The sequence below is a fragment of the Mesoplodon bidens genome, assembly GCF_964165515.1.
Source record: "Mesoplodon bidens genome assembly, chromosome: 4".
In the NCBI taxonomy this organism is placed as follows: Eukaryota; Metazoa; Chordata; class Mammalia; order Artiodactyla; family Ziphiidae; genus Mesoplodon; species Mesoplodon bidens.
Genome location: NC_138160.1, coordinates 14,009,155 through 14,021,677, shown reverse-complemented (window position 1 = coordinate 14,021,677; position 12,523 = coordinate 14,009,155). Strand labels below are relative to the sequence as shown.

Below are 12,523 nucleotides of genomic sequence, written 5' to 3'. Positions count from 1 at the left end.
AGTCATGCAAATACTACTGTAATATGGCAAAAAAAATTATTGTGCACCACTAACTTATAGAAATTATTTTTATTATATTGTTACTTGTGATGCACAAATGGAAAACTAGAAATGACCCCCATCTGCCTTAGATCTGATTCAACAATAAGACCAAAACAAACTAATGAACTGGACATGAAAACAATAAAACCCATAAAATTCAAATGAACAGCATTAATTTAACCTGGCAGATGATGTTATTTTGCTGAGATTACATTGCCTTTGAAAACGTAAATGCAGCACTGGCTCCTGAAGCCAGTGGGCTCTTGGTTTGGGCATGTCCACACTACCCCGGCCCTCTGGGGACTCGCCCTGCCCACCACTTCCATCCACTTGAACTTGGGGAGTCCTTCCTCCTACAACAGGGTGCACGTCAGTTGGCCCTCACTTGCTCTGACTATATCATTCACACGTTTTCAGTCTGCTCTTCTTTTATTCCTTATTGGCCTATAACCACTGAAGGAGAGCTCCCTCCTTAAAAGTCAGGTGCAAACTTGGGCAATGAAATCTTGTGGGAGGACTCTGCTACAAAGAGGACCGGTATGCAAGCATCGTCTTTAAGATCATCATAAAAATGAAAGCACAAAAGAAAACAACGAATTTCAGGAGAAATTTTCAGAGAGATCTGAAAATGTGTGTGCAGATTCCTCAGAAGACCACAGTCTGCAGTATAGGAAACGCTGGTCTATGAAGAAAGGGAAGAAGATTGGGGAAACAAACACTATTATTAATGATTTTTCTAATAAATAGCTAACATGGAGCGCATATGCTGTGCTGCATAGTCTAGTAAATACTTTAGATGCTTCATCATATTATTCACTGTGCCCTACAACTGTGTGTCTCCACCTTTGTTTCATGATTGCCCACCCTCCAAGGAAACCTTTCTTTTTTTTTTTTTTTTTTTTTGCAGTACGCAGGCCTCTCACTGTTGCGGCCTCTCCCGTTGTGGAGCACAGGGTCCGGACACGCAGGCTCAGCAGCCATGGCTCACGGGCCCAGCCACTCCGCAGCATGTGGGAAATTCCCAGACCGGGGCACGAACCCATGTCCCCTGCATCGGCAGGGGGACCCTCAACCACTGCGCCACCAGGGAAGCCCCCAAGGAAACTTTTTAGACATTTTTCCTTATCACCCTCCAACTGAAATTGTAATAACACAGATTTGTTATGTACTGTGTGTGTGTGTATATATATATATATATATATATATATGCTTTTTATATAAAAAGAGTAAGATTTTCACTCCCCTCCACCCCAAGAACCAACTTTTGTCCATTTGGGGGTGATATCACCTCCATTAAGAATGTATGCCTTTTGATAAGTAAAGCATTCTTAAATGCCTGAGTATTTAATGAATTAACTAATTAAGGAAAGCAAGGTAACAGAGAGATCGATACAGTCCATTCTTGTTATGTTCCATGAAGTCTCTGCAAACACTGAATTAACAACAGGGAATCATTGCTCTGAGGGGAAACACAGGATTAGGTGTCTGTGAGCCTCTGATCACATTTTTGTCAACTTATCAATACATAAACTTGTTTTATGCGCGTGTTTAAACGCACCTTGTAGTCTGGGATTGACATGTACACACTGCTATATTTAAATTAGATAACCAACAAGGACCTACTGTATAGCACACGGAACTCTGCTCAGTATTCTGTAATAATCTAAATAGGAAAAGAATTTGAAAAAGAATAGATACATGTATATGTATAACAATCAATTTGCTGTACACCTGAAACTAACACAACATTGTTCATCAACTATGCTCCAATATAAGATAAAAAATAGAAGTAGACAGTATGACCCTGACCAGTGGAGAAGATATTAATCATCTTCTGGGGAGACCGCAGCGGCTCTGGGCCCTACTCCCAGAGTGGGCCGGAGGGAGCAGTGAGGCGTCCGGCGAGCAAAGAGTTAACAGCAGCGGAGAGGAGGATCTTGGAGCTTCCGGCTGAACCACGTGGACCCAGCTACCAGCTACATGGTGCTCACCCAGCTGGCCCACTTGCAGAGAGGCAGATGCTGCGTCTCTACCTGCAGACACTGTCCACATGGTTAAGTCAATGTTAAAGATCCATCCAAAAGGCAGCAATTCAATTCACATTTGTATGTTTGAGAAGAATTTCATTTCTGTTCTCCATCTAATTGAGCCTTATTAAAAAAATAAATAAAACCTTAATCCAGAATTGCTTTCTGTGCTGTTAGTACTTGAGCACTAGTTTAATCTTAAACTTAAGCATATATTAATCTTAATCTTAAACATGTATTAAAAGAACATCAATAAAATGAAAAAGCTAAAAAAAATTTTTTTTAAAAGAAAAGAAAATACAGACACCTTACTTAATATATATTGTTCATACATTAACATTGAACTCAAGGCCAACAGCACTGCGACTCAAGCCTAAAGGAAGCTTACCTAACACATGTAAAGCCTATCACAGCCTTCCTGCACTTAGGCACACTAGACACGTAGCTCTTCAGCACTACACATTTTAAATCGTGAATTCACCAATAAAAACATAAAAATGTGAAACACGTGGCACTGCAGAGACTATAGGACCCTTACTTGCAGCATGAGAGCTGAAACAAGAAGTCACCTTGTTCAACCTCAGCTGGGATCCTGCTCGCCTGGCCACTCCAATTCTTCACCCTCTGTGCACATCCAAGGATGACCACGAAAGCATCGTGAGTCCCCTTCTGGGGTTACAAATAAATTTCAGCTAGTAGGCAAATCTGCGAATATGGGATCCACAAATAGTGAGGATCAACTACACATAATCTTGTATTAAATCTGGTTTCACAGCTTGTAACCAGCTTTCACGTACCCTTAAGTGGGTAGGGTATAGGGTCTAGAGTCAGGAGGCCGGGGTTTATATCTGGATTTGCCACTTACTAGTATTGAGCACATGATAAAACCCCTCAATGCTTTAGTGGTTTCAGCTATAAACAGGGTGGGGTGAGATTACATAAAATAATGCAGATATATCACTTAGGAGAGTGCATTTAGAAAAGAGTCAATAAATCTTAGTATCATGGGTTTCCTATTTTGGATACTATTAATACACTCTTCTCTTCTGCCTTGCTTCTGGAAGCAGAACCATCTCCCCAGTGAGTTCAAGTGCAAAGGGAAAAGGTGTGTGTGCTGTGGGCAGGAGGAGAGGGGCATTTACAGAGGAACTGTCACATTAGGAACTCACAAGGAAAGAACAGGGGATACTTGGCTTCTAATAGTCAAAAACAAATCTGCTGTGTGGCCATGTTTCTGCAAGCTAAGTTACTGTCTTAGGAAGGGACTGCCAACATATCTCACCTCCTTTAGCTAACCAAGGGCCAGACCTGTCAGATTAGATCCTGGAGTTTTATATAAGGGACGTCCAGACCACAGGGAGGTGGTGGGTAGATGGGGCACAGCCTAGGGAAATAACTGGAAAGGACCAGGCAAAAGGGGAGCACAGGGAAGACATACCCAGGTTGCGTCCTGTTTCTCTCTCCGGGCTTCCTCTGGTGGGGGGGGGGGGTCTTAGATAAAGAAGAGCAGCTCTGGGGACTATAATTAGCAATTATAATTGCTATAATTAGCACGCCGGAGAACATCACCCTTAGACACCCCAGCACCAACCAGACGCATGGCCACGGCAGGCTGCAGGGGAGTCTGGCTGGACTCAGGGAGCTCCGGAGGTGTGACTTCCTGGAGTCGCCTGGGATCCCTTGTGGCAGCGACAGGACCCCAAGCAGAGGAGCGTCTGTTGGGGACCCGTCTAGGGCAGTCAGCTTAGCGGATATGATGCTTCTACGGCCAGAACGAGAGGTGATCACCACGGAGGGTTGCAGGGGAGGCACAGCCAGACCTGAGCAAACACTAATACCAGAAAGAACTGAGGTGCGCTGGTTTCAAAATATATCTACAGATTCTGTGACAGCCCCACTACAGAAGGCGGAGCTTCATCTCCCCTGCCCTTAAATGGGAAACGGGGCAGCGGGGTGGGGGTGGTGCTCAGCCACCTATGTTTTCACATGCCTTCTAGGTGATTCAGATCTGCCATATGGTCTGAGAAGCAGCCAGGAGCTTCTCCTGGTGACCGATGCCTTGACCTCCACAGGAAGCTGTACCAAGAACCCAGGAGGACCAGGCGAAGTGCTCAGCGTGGTGACCATTACACACACAAGTGATTAATAGATGTCAGCCGCCCTGTCCTGTATCCATCACGGCTGCCCACTTCTCATGCAATTGGAGTGATTTGGGTTTGAGTGTTTCGAGCACTATCTCTGGAGTCTCTGGCTTCAAACCCCAGCTCTACCATCTCCAAGCCACATGCGTATCTATGAGCAAGTCTCTCAAACTCTGAATCTTGTTTCATCTCCTGTAATGTGGAGATGGAAACCTCTTTCACTTTTTGCAAATGGGTGTCATGGTGCCCAGGCTTTGATGTCCTTCTCCAGAGAAACAGAACGGATAGGAGACGTGTAAATATCTCCTATCAGGATACATATAATGACCAGGGAAAATTATGGCATTATTTCTATAAATAAATATATAAATATATATATATAGGGTTATTCATATATGCATATATGTAAGATATATATATAATATCAACACATACAATATATATAGATACAGAGTCAGAGAGAGATTTAAAGGAATTGGCTCACAGGATAGTTGAAACTGACAAGTTGGAAATCTGTAGGTAGGCAGGCCAGCAGGATGGAAACTCAGGAAGGAGTTAATGCTGCAGCCTTGAGGCAGAACTCCTTCTTTTCCAGTAAATCTCACATTTTGCTTTTAAGACCTTCAAGTGATTGGATTGAAGGCCCACGGTCCAGTCGACAGTAATCATCAAAAGTAGTCTCCTTAATGTCAACTATTGCAGATGTTCACCACATTGACACAACACCTTCACAGCAACACCCAGATCAGTGTCTGATTCCACAGCTGGGTACTGCAGCCTGGCCAAGTTGACACATGCAACTGTCCATCACGACGTCAGACCCAGGGGCGTTTAAAATCCATGTTTACCACTTCCATGCACCATACCCGGGAGAAGATCTCCCAAACTCTCTTAAGCTTCACTGCCTTCATCCATAAAACACGGATAAAAACAAACAAACAAATGAAACCAACTACCTATTTTCTCTACTAAGAATAGGGGTATCGTACCGCCACCTTTCAGGGTGGGAGAGAGTTGCTATGAGCCAGGGGCTGTAACGCATTCAATCACATCCGGTCCCGGCCAGAGTCCACCATGATTGTTTACTATTGACACATTTATCACAGTTCAATTTGTATCAGGAAACAAGAAATGAAATTTAAAACACTAATTATTATTTTACTATTATATAATAGTAAGCAAATATTACATACGCATATAAATTCTACATGCCTTATAGATCCAGTAAAAAATGCCTCAGGCATAAACAAAGTTGGCAATTCTGCTTTCTATCCAACTGCTACATGAAAGTTTGTTTATTTGACCAATGGCCAAAACCCCCATTAGGAGTTGTTAGCATATCCAAACTGTGCCTGCTGGATTTGGTACAGTAAAATTTGGCTTTTTATTGAATTTCCTCCCAAGTGGGCTAGAGGCCCAGATGAGGGCAACTGAACAAACAATTAGGTATCAAATATACAAATACCGAAGCAAGCGAAGACTAATAATGCACTGAAGTTGGTAAGCATTGTCTGTTAACAGGTGAACATACACACGTGTAAATGTGAACCACTGTATGGACAAATCAGTTGGTGGGTCAATCATTGATTCCTTCAGGCTTTCTGTTAGAGGGTGACAGGTTTTCCCAATGTCTGAAGAGAAGGAGAATGTTCATTAAATGGTGATCCTATTAGAATAGGATTTTCAGTCTCTTTTAATATAAAAATTTCCATATATAAAATTGCAGGGCTTCCCTGGTCGTGCAGTGGTTGAGAGTCCGCCTACCGATGCAGGGGACATGAGTTCGTGCCCTGGTCCGGGAAGATCCCACATGCCGCGGAGCAGCTGGGCCCGTGAGCTATGGCCGCTGAGCCTGCGCATCTGGAGCCTGTGCTCCGCAACGGAAGAGGCCACAACAGTGGCCCATGTAATGCGCAAAAAAAAAAAAAAAAAAAAAAAAAGTTAAAATTGCAACACTAAGTTTCTTCTCTCTTCTCTTTCCCAGCGCCCAGGCTGACTGTGCAAATGCAGATGTTTAAAACAAGACAGTCAGACATTCTGTTGTTATTTATTGATAACATGAGGAAGGTAAAGGGGAAAACAGAAAAGATCAATCAAGACATAACAAAAGAATGAATCAGTGGGGTCCTATGATTTCCAACATTCTTAAAGAGTCCAAGAAATCCCTTGCAAAATTGATTCCCTTTATCAATTCCAGACTATATGCACTGAACTCATTCCTGCAGATTTCAGCCACAGACCTCGGATAGGAAATCTACAAAGGACCACGTGGACCCACGTGGTGAGGGCCTTAGCCCCTTATTTCCTGTTTCTCTCTGGCACCTTGTTTCCAAGTGGCTGCCGGTGCACCATGAGAGTCTGCTTTAATATTAAATGTCCACACCAAAGGAAAGAGAGTTTCTCTCTTTTTTTTTTTTTTTTTTTTCTGTATCTCAGAATTAGATCAAGGGAGCAGTGGGTCATGTTTGTGTGTTGAATTCACTGTTATTTTCCTGATTGTTATCTTGAGATAGTTTCTTATCTTCTTTGATCCATAGTTCAAATGTCTGTATATACAGAATAATAATATTAGTTACCTCAAAAAACGATCTGGATTAATCCCTGGCCCAGGTGCATATTAGTTTTTGGAAAGAAACTGAACACATACTGTGAACACGTATTAGCTCTTGCAGGCCAGCGGGGATTTAATAGATGAGTTCTCCAGAGTCGGAGACGCTGAACTAGAGTGAAATGAGGAGGAATCAAATCCTGAGCCCCTGCTTCACTTTATTGTGAGTGAAGAACAGTAGATGATGTCCTTTGCTTTGCTTCTCCATTTTTTGTTCTTTCCTGGTGAAGATTGGAAATACAGTCTCAGGAGGACAAGAAGAAGAAAGGAAAGGAAAGGAAATAGAGAACTCTCAGTCATGTTTTGATTTTTTTTCCCTTTCAAGCCATTTAATGTCTTAACTGGAACTTTCTTTACTCCAGTTTCCCAAGCACCTAACAAGTGACCTCAGGGCCACTGAGCAGGCCTCACATGCTGTAACTGGGGGGCAGTCCAGGCAGAAACAGGGAACAAGACCCGTTAACTGAGCACCTCCTTCACCCTGCCCATGTGCTGGGCCCTTCCCCTACAAGGTCCAGTTCTCATAGGTTTATGTCCAGCCTGAGAAAAGCCAAGGATGCTTTTCAACATTTAGCTCATTGCTGAGAGATGCAAGATCTGGTTCAGGGTGCTGGCATCTTTTTCCTTATTTTAAAAACATATATAACATAAAATTTGCCATCTTAACTATTTTTTATGTGTACAATTCAGTGGCATCCATTACATTCCCAGTGTTGTACACCCACCACTACTGTTTACAAACTTTTCCATTACCTGACACAGAAATTCTGTACAATTACCCAGTAACTCCCCATTCCTCTGTCCTCCAGCCCTTGGTAACCTTTAACCTGCTTTCCATCTCTACAAATAAGCTTATTCCAGATATTTCATATAAATGGAATCATACGATCTTCATCCTTTTGTGTCTGGCTATTTTTACATATCATGTTTTCAAAGGTTCATCCAGATTGTAGCCTGTATCAGTAGTTCACTCCTCTTTATGGGTGAATACTATTCCATTGTGTGTATGTACCACTTTGGGGGGCATATTGATGGCCACTTGGGGTGTTTCCACCTTGTAGCTACTGTGAATGGTGCTGCCATGACACAGTGCTGGATTCAATACTTGTGGTTTTTAACTCTGAAACTTCTAGTGCTGCTCGTTTCCAGCTGAAATCAGATCCTGAGGGCTGCGGCTGGAGCAGGCGAACAAAGTACACAGAGTTCTTCCAGGAGAGGAACAGGGACAACCCCACGGCTGAGTCAGCAGCTCCTCTGGAGCCATTTACTTACAATCCTGCAGCAGCTTCCAGGATGGGCTGCCAACCGGCCCACATCACAGACGCTAATGGAGCAGCACAGGGCTTTGAGATCCGAACACACACCTGCTGCACAAAGCTTGGCTCTTCCGAAGCCCGTGGGATTTTGATTGGAGCGGGACAGCCAGGAGATGCCTGGGGACGTCCCCTTTGCCCTCTTCCTGGGGATGGTCCACATTCTCTCTAGGAAAGGCAAGAGCTTCGGCCTCAAGGCAGACAGCACAGGAGCGGGAGTCCCCGCTCCAACACCACACAAGTGAAACCATGATGTGAAATGCAAGCCTGGGCTTAACCACACACGACCCTGCAGGGTATCTAGTCATTTAAGTGACATTAGTTTAGAAGCCAAAGGCTAAAGAGAGAAAGGATTAAATAGAAATGATTTAAGTGATCAGCAATCGTTCCACATTCTAGTGTCACGCTCTTTTTACCTTGGTGAGGAAAGAAGATTTTCTTAGACAAAAATGTGAATTAAAGCCAATCTTTTCTGCATTACTCCCAGAGGCTGTGATTAGTAAAAAGAAAAAGAAGGAAGGCACATGATTCCGACACAGTCCTCTTAAACAAATCCACGGAAGGCAGCAGTATGGCTGCAAGTGTGACTAAGGCCGGAGGTGCGGCCCAGGACGTGGAGCCCGACTGCCCACTGCTCGGACCCGCATCTTGGCTTTGCCACTAACTACCTGGTTGAGGTGGAGGAAGTTTTTTTACTTTCTGAGACCCTGAGTCTCTCCATCTGTAAAATGATGTACTGGGAAATATAAACTCATAGAAACACCTATGAGAATAAAATGAGGTCAATTCTAGGGCTTCCCTGGTGGCCCAGTGGTTGAGAGTCCGCCTGCCGATGCAGGGGACATGGGTTCGTGCCCTGGTCCGGGAAGATCCCACATGCCGCAGAGCGGCTGGGCCCGTGAGCCATGGCCGCTGAGCCTGCGCATCCGGAGCCAGTGCTCCGCAATGGGAGAGGCCACAGCAGTGAGAGGCCAGCGTACCGCCAAAAAAAAAAAAAAAAAAAAATGAGGTCAATTCTATAAGGCATATATATATAATAGATACTTAATAGATGTTAGCTATTATTAACCATTCTCCCTACTTTTATTCTTAATCAATAATTCAATTTAATTCAGCAACTACATGCTAAACCTACTGCATGTGAAGGATTATGATTAGCACTAGAAAAAACAAGACAGTCTATACTGGGTGAGGCTATAAAACACAGACATACAAATAGAATTGAACATAAATGCAGTAGGTTTAAGTTTTTAAATAGGATCGTTAAGTGATATTCCCAAATACTCACTGATTCCCAAAATGTCACTGCTTTTTAGCGTGACTGCTTTTTTCTTTTATAATGATGTTAAAAATATGTAGGTTGATTATAAACAAACTCATGTCTGTCTCCTCCACTGGATTCTCAACTTCACAAGGGGAGATTCCATACCTATTTTGTTCACTGCTCTATTCTCCAAAGCAAGTACTGTGCTTGGCCTATTACGGTCAATCAGTACATGTGTGTTGAATGAATTGGCATAAGACTGAAGGACTGACTGAGTGAATGAACTGGAAATTTACTCCTAATGGAATAGCCCTGTTCTCGTAATATTTCCTAAAAAGCACTATCCCTTCCTTACGGGCACCAGTTATATCTATGTTACTCCAAAAGTTAGTCTTTACATAATGGCTACGTGTTGAGCATGCAAAACAGAACTTACAAAATTCATACAGATTCCCAGTAGTGACATACTGTAGAGTACTCTGTATTAGCTTCCTAGGGCTGCTGTAACAAATTATCACTACCTGGTTGGCTTAAAACAAGAGAAGTGTATTGTCTCGCAGTCTTGGAAGCTAGAAGTCTGAAATCAAGGTGCCAGCAGGGCCGTGCTCCCTCCAAGGTCTCTAGAGAGAACCTCCTCCGTGCCAAGAATCTCTCCTGGCTTCTGGCAGCTGTCAGCAATCCTTGGCATTCCTTGGTTTGTAGCAGCATACCTCCAATCTCGGCTTGTCATCAAATGGCCGTCTTCCTTCTATGTGACTCTGTATCCCTTCTTAGAAGGACACCAGCCTTATGGAATTAAGGGCCCACCCCACTCCAGTGCGCCCTCATCTTAATCATTACACCTGCAACGACCTTATTTCCAGATAACGTCACATTCTGATGTTTCAGGAAGGGAGGGGGAGGACCCAGTAGATTCAACCCAGTAGATTCCCCAACACCATTTTCTGCAGAAAATCCTACCCTGAGTCTATGATATGAGCATATACTCAAGTCTCCTTGCATGGCACTATTATTATGAGAGGAGAAGGAAGATTAGCCATAAGGTTTAATGTATCACGGAATGCAGAAGTCCTAAAGAGTCTTCCAGCACGCGAAAGAGCAAGCACTTGGCACTCCATCACGGGTGGTTTTCAGTTGAAAAGGCCAGGCAGTATTTCACAAAAGGCACCAAGGCGGAGCCTGCTCCCCCGAGCGTCACACCCACCTAAAACGGCCTTCAGGCAATTCCTCCAGAGTTAACACAGATGTCAGCTGACACTAAGACGGATGCCGCTGCCACTGCTGACAGATGGTGCTTCACAGCTGGGTTTCTGAGCAGAGTAATGAGAGGATCAGGCCATGGACAGGCTAAAGGGTAGTGCGTCGGCACAAGAATTTCCATCATACTGTAAGTCATTCCCAAGACAGTTTTATGCTAATAACAGCCTCACTACAATTTGAACCAATGATTTTCCTCCAAAGTTCTGAAGGACGGCTATGTCCCAAAGATCATGAGACGACGGTGCCTGGCTTAATCCAGATGGGCAGGGAAAGACAAGAGTTCTTTTTGAAGTTCAAGGCTGTTTCAGCAGGATCTGAGTGCAAATTCAAAGCCACATGCTTGTTTCCTGGCATCAAAAGGCTCAAGTGACAAAGTCGTAAGTGCCTCTTCTTGATTCACGCACTCATTCATTCAATATCCCATGTGCCAGACACCATGTCCAACACAACTCCATAATCAAGCCATCTTGGTGACAGAGGTCACGTTACTGCAGGACATTGAGGACAGGGAAAGAGTGGAGAAAATACCAACTTCCCCTTTCAACAGAAAGTGCTGTAAAGGGACAGGCAGCAATATTTTGCAGCTTTAGGTGACCCAAACCCAGTCTATGTCTGACAATTACAGACCTTTGTACCCTATAGCCACTCATTGATTTTAGGGATTTTATACAAAGCATGTTTATTCGTGTTTACCTTAATTATCTGTGATGATCTATCCAAATTCGTGGAAATTCTGAATAGTAAATCTTAAAAGGCATTGACTCTCCTCCTTTCAAACATAAACAATAAGTCTACCAACGGTGAAACGGGAAAAAAGGGCTATACATTTCAGATCTTAATCTTATTTAATACAAGACAATATTAGGATCTTATTATGTTTACCATCCCACACGGCCCATTTATTAGAAAGTCATGAGCAGAAGTCTATTGTCAAAATTCTGTAAAGGGAATTAAGAAAGATCCAAACAGCCATGCTTGGCAGAGAAGATTACAACAAGCAGGTTTTCCTGCCACAGAGAAGACACAAGGCACTAAATACCGTTAAGAAATCACTTAAGTGAAGAAACTAGAATTCATAGCTCGGATCCACACTTACTCCCTGACTAGCTGGGTGGTCCTGAAGCTGCTCAAGACTTTTCAGCAACAATCAGTGCAGCATATCAGACCGCGGAGAGGAATATCGGAGGAGGAGGTCACTTTCAAGATCCCTTTCGACTCCCACATTCTCTATTCCTCCTTGACTCAGAAAGTTACCAACCCTCTAGCAAAACTAAAAACCACTTTACAACCACAAACCAGGACCCTAAAAGTTAAAGGTCAAGTGGAAGAGCTAGAGTTGTTAACCAACTTCCTCCTTCCGCAACTGAATAGAAATTATATATATATAGAAAAAATTTCCTGGGTTATTTCACTGCCATGTCTTCCCTTTGGGTGTGTGACTTCTGACCTTGCATGTCCAGTGTGATCTTAGTGCCCAAATGAAAGAACCAATTTTATTACCTGCCATGCCCCCTAAGAGGATCATTATTCTCCTCCTACATCTCTTCCACCTTCCTTGGGTTGGGAGAAGGTTCCCTTGAAACCACAGTGGGAAGCCACCATTCTATTTCATAGGAGGAGAGGTAACCATTCCTGCCAATAGGCATCTCTGAGCACAAAGCAACTGAGAAAATATGAATGGCAGCAACAGACTACTTCACAGATAGCCAGAATCCTTCTAAATCAGAACTGGAAGGGAGGAGAGGCCAAAGCAGTACATTGAGTGCAGTGACTGCCCCCACCCTGAATCCATTCCATCCCCCTGCCTTTGTGTAGCTCTCTCATGATTGGGTGACAGTGAATTCACCTCTGTCTCCAGCGGGGAGCTC

General features: G+C 43.6%; 1 protein-coding gene across 1 annotated transcript in view; it reads right to left on the bottom strand.

Moving 5' to 3' along the window:
- The window catches only part of FBXL7 (F-box and leucine rich repeat protein 7), a 427,749-nt gene that overhangs the window by 315,699 nt on the left and 99,527 nt on the right, over positions 1 to 12,523 (bottom strand). The gene's annotated exons all lie outside the window — the stretch shown is intronic.